The sequence below is a fragment of the Papaver somniferum genome, chromosome 9 (genome assembly GCF_003573695.1).
Source record: "Papaver somniferum cultivar HN1 chromosome 9, ASM357369v1, whole genome shotgun sequence".
NCBI classification, from domain to species: domain Eukaryota; kingdom Viridiplantae; phylum Streptophyta; class Magnoliopsida; order Ranunculales; family Papaveraceae; genus Papaver; species Papaver somniferum.
In genome coordinates, this window is record NC_039366.1 from 203,615,662 (window position 1) to 203,627,933 (window position 12,272).

Here is a 12,272-nt window from a genome sequence, read left to right on the forward strand (position 1 = left end):
TGTAAATGGTCTTTTAAAACTTGAACCACCTTGTATTTGCACAAATCTTTTAAACCCTATAGCTGCGAATTCTAGTGTATTCAGCATGATGTCCGATTTATTTCTGTGGAGACAATGAGACATGAACTTCTGAACCTCTAAACACTTGTTTTGTTCATTTGAATTTTAGATCAGCTCACCACATAATATCATCACACCCTCTCATATAAATTTTAGATTCAATAGACTGTTAATAAAAGATAGAAACCCAACCGTGGAAGTACAAAAATGAAATTCAAAGGAAAATGATTAATATTATTCATAGATTCCACAATTAATGGGTACAAAATCAAAATTACATTTTCTGTGAGATTAATCGTGTACAGATCCAGCATAAATTTTCAAAAATGAAAATTAAAAGTATATTTTCAAAAGTATGCTTAGCTAATGTCATAAGAGCTTTTATCCTCTTTTCTGCCTCGTCTCAGTGTTGTCTGTGTACATCAAAATTTGTATCTAAACTGAAATGACAAACAAGCATTTCCAGAAAATAAAATTTCATCATCAGTAAAATGCCAGCTTTTGAATTTACTAATGTAACACACTGACCCAGCTGGTGCCACTGGGGGTCTTTGCAGAGGTCTCCAAATCTAATGACTTCACAATAAAAAAGATTGAATTCCTCCCTAAATATTGCACGAAACAGCCACGAGTCAGAGCTATGAGAATCTACAAAACAATTCAAAGCAACAAGGTTGGTCCTTGAGACTACAATAAATCACCTTTTGTCTGAAGCATCAAGCCTCAGCAACTTACATGACTGTTAGCGTCGAAAATTCAACATTTTTGAGCTTCAATTAGAACATATATATATATATATATGCAGTGCAAGAACTGACATCAAGTACATCATTTTATTCATTCAATCAACTACATAATATGGCAAGAACCGATCATATTGGGTATAGTAGTTACTTGAATTACTATATGAAAACAAATCTTATATATGAATGCCGGATTGGGAGGATTTAACTGTATTGATGCAAGTTTTTTAATTGAAAAACTAAACTTCAAATATCAATAATATATAGTAACCTGCAATTCATATATGAACAAAATGCAAATATCCATTAATGCATGCATCCACAAATACCCCGTTTTTCGATCCCCATTTTGATATGCAACTAGATACTTTCTAAAAACACGCCGAAGGCGCAAGGTCGGTTGAATCCAGTTCCAGTATTTTAGCCTGGATGATACGTACTACAACCACAAATGAGACAAGGAACACTAAATTACATAGAATGTTATTTTTTTATTCTATCAACTACTTCTCATCACCAATAGCAGTAGCATAAAACAAACTCCGTCTCAAACAAAATCAACATCAATACACAAATCAAAGCCAAAATCAAGAAAAACCAAGTCGTACCCATTCACCTGTTATCGTTTGCATTTGAAAATGCAAAATTTATTAGGAATATAGTAATCTTTACAAGCTCTACCTCATCATTATCTTCTCTACTAACAGACACCTCTTCCTACACCACCATGATCTCCACCGCTCTCATCTCTGTTATACCCATCTCCTCCTCCTCCTCCACCTCCACCAGTATTAACTGGAACAAGTCATTTTACCATTAATAATATATAACAAAATCATTGTCAAAACTAAATAAAACAAGATGAACACAATCAACTAAATCATTAACAATAAACATTTGAAACACAAATCATATAGAAATTATGGAAGATTGGAGACTGATTTATTGGAATTGATTGAATCAAAATCAAAATTAAAATCAGAAGATATGTAAACTCGCTTAAACACATAATCGATTGTTTACCTGTTTAATCTTTATGGCGATTGTTCAAGACCAAAATCCCTAATCAACACGATCTTCAATAAATAATCGAAAACCATTAGAGTACGAACCCTAAAAATCAAAAACTATCAGAAGACCGAACCCTAAAAATTGAACCTCTGGATCTCTCTAAATCTTATCTGATACCGAAAACAAAATGAAGAAGGAGAGGAATAATGATCCCAAAATAATGCTAATCGTGGAGGACGTGGTGGTGGTAGTTGCACAGGTGATGGAGGTGGTCGAAAGAGAAGGATAAAGAAATAACAAAATTCAGACGTAAAAATGAAAAATGAAGTGATTCGATCCGAAGGTGAAAAGAGGAAGGGTAAATAAAAATAAAAATAAAGATAAAGATAAACAAATTTAAGGGTGTGGAATTCACAAATGTGAACGTGGACCAATTAAGTTAAACCCAATAATTCAAGATTATTCGTAGTTTCTAATTATGAATAGAAAAATAAATCACAAGTATAATAAAGAGATATAGGTTACAATTATCAATGTTTGGTTTGATTATTCTTTTTTTTTTGAAAAAGTTGATGATGAATTTTTTTATTTAATCGATCAACATTGTTAGAATTAATTGATGAATTTGAATTTTGAATTTTAATTTATGATAAAACTGATTTGAATAGGTTTTAGTTTTGAAATGGTTTTAGATTTAGAAAAATATAGATTAGGAATGAATTTAAGAATGAGGATACCTTAGTGCTTTACCTAATTTTGTTAAGTAGTGATAAACCCTAAATAATCCATATAGGCCCCAACCTAGAATAATAAAATTGATGAAATTTTTTATGGTTATTTAGGAAATCTTTTTTATTATAGACATTATCCAAAAAGAAGATAGGCTCATAAGTAAATTTCACTTTTTCACAATATTACCAAACAAAATCTTTATTGTTTTTAGTATCCACAATGTTTCTAAAAGGAAGAGTTTTTTTTTTGGTGTCCCTTGTGCTTTGATAAAAATAAAAAAAAACAACAACCGAAGAAAGAAGGGTTTTAAGGCTCCGTTGAGAGGGAGAGGAGATCATAAAAATCAGATTTTTTTCTTCTGATCAACGTTTTAGGTATGTTCGATACGAATCCCGAATATGCTATTTGTTTAGATCTTAATTTCTTAAATCCCTTTTATTTCCCCTAATTTTTGATATAGGGTTTCGAATTTCTATTCAAAATAATATTATGCAACACGGTTAGCTAATAGATAAGAGGAAACTGATACAATTGTTATTGATCATCTGCTTCTTTTTTATTTTCTCAATCGCTGTCTTAATTTACTAACATAAGCACTTCAATTAAAACACAAGACTTCTAGATCAGACAATCATATATGTGTGTCGCTGCTGCAAGCCAACTGTTTCTAATACTAGCATATAGAGTTTTTTTTTATCTTGGTACAGTAGTTAACTCTCATGGTACTTATTGATTTTGATAGTATTTTATCCAACTGCTAGTACTATTTTTTGTCATCTCTTCGAAATCAGATAGATGTTCCCTGTGTTTGACGCAATATTATGCGATGTTTCTGGAGATTCACTTTTTCCCCAAGGAATAGTTTGTTACCTGTTTCTTTCTATCATGTCTCGCAGATTTCAGTTTTACATATCCTTCCAATGGCAGTTGTATTGGAAAATTCTCAAAGAATTCCATCTGTTGGATAATTTTCGGAGGATAAAAGGGAGAAGATGCGTATGAAAAATCAAGCATTGTTGGCTACTACTACGCCGTGTAGCGAAGAAGATAGTTCTGAAATTATTTACCCGTTGGGATATCAACATAAACCGTGGTTTGAAAATGTTCCGCTGGTTGCAATTGGAGGAAGACAATCTGAGTCCGTCAATCGCTCGTTGGTGCATGCAAAAAAAGACAAGGTAATAAGATTAAGGGTGATAAACAAATGTAGGCCATTTTTTTTTCAGGATTACAACCATAGGCCTGTTTTTTGGAAAGTTACAAATTTAGGCCTGTTTTGACCGTTTTTTTTCTTCAAAAAACGGCTAACGGTGGTTATCCACCTTTTTGGAACCGTTAGTGTGCTAAGAAAAGACTTTTTAGCCCCTCAACTCATTAAACTCGCTTTGAATCGCCAATTCTATGCAACTACTCGTCGCTGACTGTGTAAACATGTGGACATGAATACGTCTTTATTTCTGCCACGTGGCGGATAAAATTGTGGGCCCCTCAATACCCAACGGCAGGATAATCTTCAATAAAATCATATCTTCTTCTCTCTTTTTTCAATCATATCTAAAAATGGTTGGTGGTGTTCATCTTTCATCAATTTGCGACAGTAGCAGTAGCAGCAGCAGCTTCAAGGTGCAGTGTGATATGTGTGACAAAGAAGACCATGAAACAAAGAGTTGTCCATGGCTATATTCAAGGTGCAAACATATACCTTGTAATGGAGTTAGAGCATTGTTGAGATCTAAAACAGATCAAACAAATGGAAGGGCTTTCTTCAAATGCTTGAATCCCACCTACAATTACTTTGAGTGGTTTGATCTTGCTTCTTATCCAACTACAGCACTTCAAAGCAAGCTTCCAAGTCCAAATTGCTGCATTGCCTGTGGAGAAGAAAACCATTTCTTCAACAACTGTCCACTAAACAATCAACCTTGCTTCAAACATAACTGCAATTCAAAGTTAGAACTAAAGGTTTGCAAGAATCAACACAATCTTAATATAACTTACTTGGTATGCAAAAAGAAAGACTGTGATGCTTTCAGATGGGCATCAGATGCACTTGTAATTGAAACAAAAGAAACATTGAAAGGGAAAGTACTAGAAATATGTAATGAATTCAAGAAAAATCTGAAAATGTAATGAAATCAGAAGTTGTAATCTGAAAATGTAATCCATTCATAACTTGTTCTGCAAATGAAACTACATCTATCCAAAGTTCCAAACTTAATCAATTCATAACTTGTTCTTTTAAACAAAATGAAACACAATCAACAATACCAGGTCATATCTTCATGTACTTCTTTGTTTTCTTCTTTCCCTTTGGATCTGACACTGTAAAGGTGACATTGTTTGTTACTGAACCAACCTTCTTGAAATTCTGATTCAAACAGTTGGTTTGAGTATATCCAGCCTTTGTTGTTGCCTTTCCCTTGACTCCTTTTTCAGATCTTGCAGCAACTTGCTTAGATGATTCACCAACAATACTCTGGCTATTGGATTTGGTCTTAGATCCAACCCTTACACTGGTACTTTGACCTGCAGATGAACCATGAAAAACTTTTACATCTTTCTTGTTCCTCTTTGATGGAGCTAATTCATAAGTTGTGTAAGTATCACCATCAACACAGGTTCTATCCTTTGGTACCTTTGGATTTGAACCAACTGCTCCTCCAGCATAGGTCTTTTCATAGTGACCTGATAATCCACATCTCTTGCATTTTCTAGTCTTCTTTCCTATTGGTGGAGGTTCATCATGTGCTCTAATTCTCTTTCCCCTTGGCCTCCCTAGTTTCCTGATGTATACTGGAGGCTTTATCATTTCTTTCTTGGCTGTCTGGATAAGAAGAAGGAATCAAAACCAAAAGATAATGATACTATATATAAATGAAAGACTGAAACACTAAAAGAATCAAATGTGGATACTATATTTATTGCACAAAAAATAAGGATCTTTTAAAATCATATATAATTGTACCTTTTCATAGTCATCTAGGCCCAACAATGGGTTGAACTTTGGAGCATATGTTCTCTTGTAGCTATCAACCCAATAATATTGGTCACAATACCTACAACAATACCCAACATGTAAACAAATAAATGAGTTAGAACACATAATATAAAACAAATATTATAAGGATAAAAAGACAGACATAGACAAAAAATTGAAAACAAATGCAGGACAACTTAGTCAGCCCAAACAGGTCTAAATGGCTTTAAGGCACATACAACATGCTGGCAGAAAAAACCCCTTAACTTCCATTGCCTACAGCTACAGGTCCTCTTTGGCAAATACACTACAAAGATGGCTCCATGACAACTTGTAACCTCATATACCCTCCCCTAACAGCAGGACCCACTTGAAAATTGGTAGTCAAGTCACACATCTTCTCAATCAGCTTCATTGCCTTTGGCACCAGATCACCATCTTTCCACTTTGCAGCCTCATTCCTTCTCTTTTCAAAAATCCCCATAACCAGTTGTCCATATATCAAACACATCTTGAAAATTGGCTTGTCTCTAATCTTCTTGGCCATATTGTTGAAGGATTCTGAAAAGTTGTTGTTGATGTGATCACACTTGCTGGTATCTAGAAAATGAGATCTTGACCAGGTTTCAGGCCTTTCATCTATGAGAAAGTTTGTAGCATCAACACTCTCATTTGCCATCAAGTCCATATGTTTCTGTTAAAAAAACTAGAAGATGTAAGCATTACAACGATAAGTTATTATTACATTAAACTGGAAGATGTAAGCATTAAGTAAGAAAGAATCCTTACATTGAAGTGGTTGATCTTATAACACTTGGCATCATTCCAAAGATGAGTCTGGATACTGTACCCCTTGTAGTACTTCTTAAAGTTTGCCATCAAGTGCCTGCAAAACCATCAGAACAGAACAATATGATTAAAACAGAACAAAACACAAATAAACTAAAATGATTAAAAAACAATTCACCTGACACATTGTCTGTGCTCAAACAAGGTATAATAAAAGTCAACAGCTTCTAAAATCCCTTTCTGCTTGTCAGAGATGAAGGTAAAATCAAAATCATAACCAAGAAGCTTGCTTAAATCATCCAAGAATATCTTCCAGTTCTCTATTGTTTCATGTCTGCATATCATTATACCTAATGGGACTAAACCATTTTGTCCATCCAGACCAGTTGCATGTAGCATCACACCACCAATCTTCCCAGAAAAATGACATCCATCAAGGCCAATGATCTTTCTGCAACCAAACAGGAATCCAATTATAGTGGCTTTGAAGCAGATTGTCACGGACAAAAAAGTGTTGTCTGTAATTCCATAAGAAAAAGTTGTTATACTCCCTGGATTTCTCTCCTACAAACAATATGACATGAAATGGTTGTTCATCTTAAATTACAAAAGTACATTAACTTAAAGAAAAAAATCTCATACCTTTACCATGTCAAATAATGCAAGCACCATTGAGTAGCTCTTTTAATAACTGCCATGTAGGTTCTCCAACACCTTCACCCTTGCTCTCCATGCAGTATGGTACCTTATTTTAACCTTTCTGGCTTTGTTAAACTGATTTGCTAAGTCATCTGGACATGGTAATGGTTGATTAATTCCAAGCTCAGTCTTTATCTTCTCATAGTACCAGTCAACAACATATTTTGGTGTTGCAAGCTTGTTTAAGTCATCTTTGTCACCATTGCAGGTGTGGGTGACATTGAAGCCTCTAAGTGTGAAAGTATTACCTTCACCTTTCTTGACCATGCCATAAATGAACATTGGACATTCTTGAGTCCTCCAATGAATGCACTTGACCCTTAGATGTTTTGTAGTACTCTTAGTAGCAAATGTCTGGTGTTTGTTTATGATACAGTAATTATTCACATGCTTGTAGAAAGAATCTTTACTCATGAACTTACTTCCAACTTTGAGGTCATTTGGATCCAATGACTCTTCATATTCAGCTGGGAACATTTCCTGAGCATCTTCTTCCCTTAAGTGATCTGCATATTCCTTCTCAAACTCTGAATTCTCATGAGTAACACCACTGCACTCAGGTGGAACTGAAATCTGCTCCACCCCAACATGTTCATCTTCATCTGAATTATCATGAAAAAAATACATATAAATACAAATACAAAAGTAAACAATGCATCAAACCTGGTATGTAAGCAAAAATTAGGATAATAAACAGATATAGCAAGTCCCCATAATGGTCACCAGGTTCCTTCTCAGAATCAAACTCTAGCAAGTCCCCATAATGGTCCTCTGCAATTAGACAAAGAAAACAAAAACATATTAGTAACATAAACTAAATGTTAGTAACAACAAACATAACATATTACCTTCTTTGTCATTCTCCACCTCAACTTCTCCAAATTCTGGATCTCCATCAACACTGTCATCATCATTATGACCTTCACTCTCACTGTCACTTCCCTTGTCTGATAAATACCCATTATCAACCTTCTTCAAAAACTTACTATACTCCATTTCCTCTTTTTACTCTTGTTCATATCCAGGGACATTGTTAATATCCTCATCAGGATGACACTCATCCTCTTCAATATTTGGAAGTTGAACTACAAATTCATCACTCTTCTGATACTCTTGACTCAACTTGTAAATATCTTCAACTGCACTTTCTTGGGTTGCAGCTTCAACCCAGAAATCATGATTAAACACATTCTCTTCTGCCATAGTTGCTTGTGAAGTGCCTTTGTGACTATGTGGCATGTTGTCAGCTACACTTGCATGTGTTGGTTCTTCACAGAATTGAGGAATATAAACTTCTGGTTCTTCATTAAGCGCATTTGACTTTGTTGCTTGAGTTTCTTCACATACAACTTCTTCTGATTCTTCATCATCATCAGAAATATCAACAAACAACTTCTTCTTAGCTTTTACATCTATTTGCTTCTTGAACAATGCTGCTAGACTTGGGCTTCTTCTTGAACTTGTTGGTGTACTAGAATCTGCTTGAGTTTCTTCTTGACTTTGTTCTTGTACTTCTTCAGATATTGTTGATGCTATTTTTGATACAAGGTTCTTTAGGGGTGTCTTCTTTACTGGTGTGAAGTACTTGTGTGGAGGAATTTTACTACCATCATCACTACTATCCCACACTTGCATATACAGCTGACTCCAACCATTCTCATCAAACTCAGCAGCATCCCACAAAGTCTTGAACTCTTCTTCTTTATCCAATGACATTGGAGTACAAAGATCCTCTGACCATAGTATGTCTATCTTCTCATCACCCTTTAGTCTCAGGTTTGGAATAATCATCTCCTTCAACCTTTCAAGTCTCATATCCTCTCTAGCACAGTTCCTAAACTCCAAACTACGACAAGTTCCTATAGTATTTAGTCTGTTATTACTAAACATATATTGCATTTACTACGTACTAAACTTGAATGCTATCTAATGACTTGGTTGTTTCTTTAAGTGAGCTTCTTCATTAGCATTTACTACTGAACTTGAACTTTACTCTTGTTTTTGTTTCAGTGATTGTTATTTTCTTTTAATGATTTTCTGAATGTGCAAGCAGATACTCGTAGTATTGAGATGCAATGAAAAGGGTCACCTTTTTCTTTTTTTTGGAGAGTGGTTATGTGTGGTTTCTATCTTCTTGGAGAGTTTAGTTACCCTTTGGCTAAAAGATCTGGTTGTAACCCCTGAGGACCTTGTTGCTGGTAAGGCTAAGTCCTATGGGAGAGATTGGATGGCTAAATTGGCCAAAAAGTGTTGCAAATCATGAAAAAAGTGTGGGGAAAAAGTTAAATGGTGCGGCGTTCAAAAAGTAAAACAAAACGCCGAGCGGTTCGGCGCTCAGAAGAATCACAAAATCTAACGGCTGAGACGTAAAGCGCCGAATCATTCGGCGCTCAAAAAGTAACCAAAACACCGAATGGTTCGGCGCTCACAGATGACGTGGATGGCCAATCTAGCAGCTAGATATCTCTCCTATAGGACTTAGGAAGTCGTCCAAGCTGACGTGGATGGCCAATCTAGCAGCTAGATATCTCTCCCATAAAACTTAGCGTAAGGTGATAGATGCAAGGAACAAATAGTGAATAAATAGTGAATAAATAGTGAAATCTGGTTAAAGTGAAACAACCAACAAGAATAATGGCCAGTAGCCGCTTGCAGTACGTAGATACACCATATACTATTCAAAGGTGTAAATAATCACAACAAGGAATCCTTAATATGGTTTTTGTTTTAGCTCTGGATTGAATTGCTCTATTAGATGTTTCAGGTGATTTTGAGTTATAGAGGGGCCTAGCCCTTGCAGACTCCTTAACATAAGCTTAATACTATTACTCTGAATATACTACCATTTTGAGTAGAATTGGACTGCTTCTTTTACTAGTTTGCTTGATTTTAGGGACAACATAAAAAAGAAGAAAGATCTTTAATTTTCTTTTATTCATTTTGAGTTAATTGGATTTGCATTTTGAAAAGCAATTTCAAAATATGCACACAGTCAGTTGCATAAGGTCACAAGAGATTATACAAGGTTAATCGACTGTCGGGATGTCCCTGGTCAGAAAACACTTCTTGGCTGTCAAATTGCGCGATACAACTTCGAGGATGAAAATGGTTGCAGGGGCAGACTGGAGCTTGCAGAATGAAAATGGTTGGAGCGACAAGATTCTATTGCTATCATAATAGGCCAGCATTGGGTAAATGGTGCCGTTGCTTGCCTCGAATATTAGTAAGAGCTATGAAGAGAATGAGGGATTTCTACATGGATATTACTTTCCATTTCGATAGCTCTGTCATTCCATTGATATCATGAATTGCACCCTCAAACACGTACAAGATTTGGAAAAGGGGGTCAAATTTAAGGGAAGATATGTTCAAGCCAGCGAAACAGAAATTATATTTCCCCTCTAAGACTAAGTAAGTAATGTATTTTTCTTCTGTTTAATGACTTTTCGGTTTCTTTCTGTCCCATACCAAGTCAATGAATACCAGATTCTCATAATTCTAAATTTGTTTGTACCTAATGTGAATCCATGTAACATCCAATCAATATCCATCAGTAACTCACTACTTAGGTCTAAACTGATAAAATTACCAGCTATAGCGCAAATTAGCATTTGGGTCCTAGGTTTTGGTATCTCATAGTCCGTTATAGTGTTTGGGTCGTTGACCTGTTAGTCAAAGTTTAGGTCAATCTGACAGGTTAGTTTGTAGGCGTGAAACTTGGGGTGAAGGCGCATCTTGGACATTGATTTCTAACCCTTCCAAGCGTTCTCCTTCCCTGCAATTACTAATTGGGAAACAACCCATCAACCCTCATCCTAAATTTTACAACCATAAATCAACAGCAATAGCACACGTTTATCACCAAAATCTCTCAATAAAATTCGAACTACTTGCAAACCTAATCTTCCTACACAATGAATCCAACAATGGAATTGGGATGGATTTGTTTGATTCTTATCTTCTTATTCAGATTTTCTATCACCGATTCTTTTGCCCCAACATTTCTTATCCCTTCACCACCCTGGAAACAAAACCCACCACTCTGTTTTAGTTTTTCTCTTATTTTATTCTTGTACTCAGCGGCGAATCCAGCACAAAATCTCAGTGGGACAATCTCCACTGCTCATATACGGACATTATAATGTACTACTATTCGCCAATATCTGGGAGACAGTAGGATGGTCAAACACATGTTTTAGATCCTTCCCCTTGTTACACAGAGTTATGACATCCATTTGAAGTTTCCAGAGTTTCCTCCACCATGATAGTTTGAAATTAAGACCCAATTAAAGATTAAGTTGCCATAATAATTCAATGTCTCCAGCCGAAATACTTCATTGGATCTCTTCACTATTTTCTTGATTGAGAGTTTGAGATCGTCTAGACCATGAGACGATGTATTCAGTAAAATGATGAAATTTTCTTACCTAGCTAGGTTTTCTTCTTCTTGGTTTTTTTTAAATCAAGGAAACAGCATTTCAGGAGATGACAAGTGCATTTTATTTGGATGAGCCTATCGTTTCCTGATCTCTCATTAGCTTGCTTTTCTATTCTGAAAATGATCTCTCATTCGGCTAGTTCTATCTGTTCTGACAATTTTGGTTCCGATTATCTTTGGTGCTTATGGAATTTTTAATAATGCAAAGGCCTAGCTAGCGCTTGCCGCATTAGCAGTGACGAGCAATAAGCGTGTTCTGTACCATAGAAAGCTTTTTTTTTTTTTTTTGAGCAAAGGGAAATTCATTGAAAGAAAGGGAGTATTACAGAAACACCAGTGACCATAACACTCTCAAACACTCTCAACAGACACCAACAACTGGAACAAATCAAGAAGACCGACAAAAAACTAAACTGACCCTGGAGCAATATAGTGGCCCTCTCTACTGAGAAATTAACGGATCATGTTTGGAGGTGATTCCCACCGAGACTGAATTCTTATGCTCCCTCTAGCATGTTTTGCGAGCAAATATGCCGCATGGTTGCGATCCCTTCTTTCAAAAGACACTACACACTGGCTCAAGCCACTGAGGACTTGTTGACACTCTAGAATAAGACTCTCACAAAAGACATCTCCTGAATGATGTTTCCTTGATTCTTCCAATAGATACTCCTTTCCTTGATTTTTTGTGGGTCCTACAGATAATCTATCAAGATAGAAAACTCTGATTGGCTCTCAATAACCTCACAATATCCTATAAAATCTACTCAGGTCTTGTCTTAACCCCGGCATTGAAACATCATCACAACTATCTGAAGCAATT

The 12,272-nt window shown here is 35.6% G+C and overlaps 1 long non-coding RNA gene across 1 annotated transcript; it reads right to left on the bottom strand.

The window, feature by feature from the left end:
* Window positions 1-268: 268 nt before the first annotated feature.
* LOC113313539 lies at window positions 269-2,158 on the bottom strand. The gene is made up of 3 exons (XR_003341927.1): window positions 1,827-2,158; window positions 1,420-1,598; window positions 269-708 (listed from the first exon to the last, which is right to left on the bottom strand). It is a non-coding gene; the product is annotated as an uncharacterized LOC113313539 (long non-coding RNA).
* Window positions 2,159-12,272: the final 10,114 nt, after the last annotated feature.